This window comes from Piliocolobus tephrosceles, chromosome 9 (genome assembly GCF_002776525.5).
Source record: "Piliocolobus tephrosceles isolate RC106 chromosome 9, ASM277652v3, whole genome shotgun sequence".
NCBI lineage: Eukaryota > Metazoa > Chordata > Mammalia > Primates > Cercopithecidae > Piliocolobus > Piliocolobus tephrosceles.
The window spans coordinates 118,138,062-118,141,620 of record NC_045442.1 but is presented as its reverse complement, the minus strand read 5'-3'; the positions used below and the strand labels follow the sequence as shown (position 1 = coordinate 118,141,620).

General features: G+C 44.7%; 1 long non-coding RNA gene across 1 annotated transcript in view; it reads left to right on the top strand.

Moving 5' to 3' along the window:
• The window catches only part of LOC113224920, a 4,892-nt gene extending 1,597 nt beyond the window's left edge, over nt 1–3,295 (top strand). Inside the window, exons 2-3 of the long non-coding RNA XR_003309552.1 lie at nt 1,093–1,246; nt 3,163–3,295. This is a non-coding gene — a long non-coding RNA (uncharacterized LOC113224920). The remainder of the gene's footprint in view (nt 1–1,092; nt 1,247–3,162) is intronic.
• Nucleotides 3,296–3,559: the final 264 nt, after the last annotated feature.

Genomic DNA, 3,559 nt, shown 5'->3' with positions numbered 1-3,559 from the left:
TATATATATATATATAAAACCAAAAATGGAGCAAAACATACTTACCTTGCCTCACATTTGTGACGATTAACAAGCATTACAACACTTTACAGCACTTATGGAATGCTTGCTTTACCATATGATCTCTTTTGATGTTCTGTCAACAAACTAGATGTTTTCACTTTTGATTGAAGATAAGCCTTGTTTCTTGGTTTTGTTGCAATCATGGCTCACTGCAACCCCCACCTCCTGGGTTCTGGCGATTCTCGTGCGTCAGCCTCCCAAGTAGCTGGGATTACAGAGGCGCACCATCACGCCCAGCTAATTTTTTGTATTTTCAGTAGAGACAGGGGGAATCACCATGTTGGCCAGGCTGGTCTTGAACTCCTGGCCTCAACTAATCTACCCACCTCAGCCTCCCAAAGTGCTGGCATTACAGGCATGAGCCACCATGCCCAGCTAAACCTTGTTACTTCCATTTTTCAAACAAGCACTCTGAGACCCAGAGAAGTCAAGTAATTTACCCGAGAGCGCACAGCTGGTTAGTATGAGAGCCAGGAATTAAGCGCAGGTCTGTCTGACCTCAAGCTCACCATTGCTCCACTGTATTGTTCAGCCTGTCTGATTAGGTAATACAGGGAGGGATGTTCGGCTCCATAAAGCATAGTAAGATGTACCCTGGGAGCTGAAAACACTGCTAACTACATTTTTCCTAAGAAAACCTGTGTTCTTTGAGGCCTTTTGTTCTGGAAATAAAGCACAAAAATCAGTGACTCAGGGGGACAAAAGTTGGGCTTTTTAATTTCTGTTCTATTGGCCTGCAATTCCCTGAACCCCCCTTTTCCACTAGAGAGATTTCCAAACTCCATCCTTGCCACAATTTTATAGATAGAGGTGGGGCTAGATAGAGGTGGGATAGACAGAGAGGGGCTGGCAGGAGGGATTACCCTTGCCATGATGTTTCAAGTTGTCTCAAGCCCATGACAAAGGCTGACTCTCTCTCTTATAAGAGGTATAGATTGTATCAAGGAATAGCAACTTTACCAAGAAAAAGGGATTAGAATATTGGAACAATGAAGGCATATTAATACAACTGTACTCATGCTTGGATAGGCATTACCAACAACAGAAGAAGTAAGTCTGAAGATCTCAAACCTTCATCGACTGCTCAAAAGTCCCAAAGTGTCATTGCAGGACTATTCACAAGAGCAAAGATGCAGAACCAATCCAGGAGTTCATCAACAGTGGATTGGATAAGGAAAATGTGGTACGTATACACCATGGAATACTATACAGCCACAAAAAAAGAACTAAATCATGTTCTTTGCAGCAACATGGATGCAGCTGGAGGCCATTACCCTAAAGGAATTAACCCAAGAACAGAAAAACAAACACCACCCACGTGTTCTCACTTATAAATAGGAGCTAAGTGTTGGTCACACATGGGCATAAAGATGTGAACACTAGACACTGGGGACTCCTAGAGGAGGAGAGGGAGGAAGGGGAGCAAGGGCTTAAAAACTACCTCCTGGGTACTATGCTCAGTACCTGGGTGATGGGATCAATTGCACCCCAAACATCAGCATCATGGAAATATATCAAACCTGCACATGTACACCCTGAATCTAAAATAAAAGTTGAAATTTAAAAATTTAAAGAAAAGGCTGGGCGTGGTGGCTCATGCCTGGAATCCCAGCACTTTGGGAGGTCAAGGCAGGCAGATCACAAGGTTGGGAGATCGAGATCATCCTGGCCAAAATGGTGAACCCCCGTTTCTACTAAAAATACAAAAATTAGCTGGGCATGGTGGCGCGTGCCTGTGATCCCAGCTACTCGGGAGGCTGAGGCAGGAGAATCACTTGAACCAGGGAGTCAGAGGTTGCAGTGAGCTGAAATCGCACCACTACACTCCAGCCTGGTGACAGAACGAGATTCCACCTCAAAAAAAAAAAAAAAAAAAAAAAATTAAAGAAAAATCCAAGGTGTGTGTTATGAACTGTGTCCCCCCAATTACAAGTCCCCAGTACCTCAGAATGTGATGTAAGTGAAGAGAGCATCTTTAAAGAGGTAATTAAGGTAAATTAAAGTCACTGGATGTATTTGTTCATTCTCACACTACTATAAAGAAATACCTGAGACTGGGTGAGGTGCCTCACGCCTGTAATTCCAGCACTTTGGGAGGCCGAAGCAGGTGGATCACCTGAGGTCAGGAGTTCGAGCCCAGCCTGACCAACATGATGAAACCCTATGTCTACTAAAAATACACAAAACTAGCTAGACATAGTGGCGGGCGCCTGTAATCCCAGCTACTCGGGAGTCTGAGGCAGGAGAATCGCTTGAACCCAGTAGGTGGAGGTTGCAGTGAGCCGAGATCGTGCCACTGCACTCCAGTCTGGGTGACAGAGTGAGACTTCATCTCAAAAAAAAAAAAAAAAAAGAAAAAAGAAATACCTGAGACTGGGTAATTTATAAAGAAAAGAGGTTTAATTGGCTCACAATTCCGCAGGCTGTACAGAAATCATAGTGACATCTGCTTTCAGGGAGCCCTTAAAGAGCTTTTACTCATGGTGGAAGGGCAAATTAGTAATAGAAAGTTCACATGGTTGGCCAGGCCCAGTGGCTCATGCCTGGAATCCCAGCACTTTGGGAGGCTGAGGTGAGCAGATCACTTGTGGTCGGGAGTTCACAACAAGCCTGGCTAATATGGTGAAACTCCGTCTCCACTAAAAATACAAAAATTAGCTGTGCATGGTGGCAGACAACTGTAAACCCAGCTACTCGGGAGGCTGAGGTAGGAGAATCACCTGGGCCCGGGAGGCGGAGGTTGCAGTGAGCCAAGATCACACCACTGCACTCCAGCTTGGGTAACAGAGTGAGACTCCGTCTCAAAAACAAAAACAAAAAAACCGATTCACGTGGTAAAAGCAGGAACAAGAGGGAGGGTGAGGTGCTATACATTGTTAAACAATCAGATCTCACGAGAACTCACTCACTGTCACGAGAACAGCACCAAGAGGATGGAGCTAAACCATTCGTGAATTCGGCCTCCATGATCCAATCGCCTTTCACCAGGCCCATCTCTGATACTGGGGATTACAATTCAACATGAGATTTGGTGGGTGCACAGATCCAAACCATATCACTGGGATAGGCCCTAATCCAATATGACTGATATCCTAGAAGAAGAGGAAATTTGGACCCAGACACAGAGGGAAGATGATGTGAAGACACTGAGCGGAGACAGCCATCTACAAACCCAGGAGAGAGGCCTCAGAAGGAATCCACGCTGCCAACACCTTGATCCTGGATTTCCAGCCTCCAGAAAGGTGAGAAAAGAAATGTCTGTTGTTAAAGCTACTCAGTCTGCGGTATTTCTTATGGCAGCCGGAGCCAACTCCTACGGTGTAAGTCATGAACTAGACTAGTGGACTTCATACTTTTTGACTACACCCAACAGTAACAAATTTATTTTGCATCGTGATCCCAAATGAGCATGCACGTTGGAAACCGAAGCACCACTTTCTCTTACGATGTGCAAGCCTCTCTCATGTTTTTTTTTTTTTTTTTTTTTTTTTTTTTT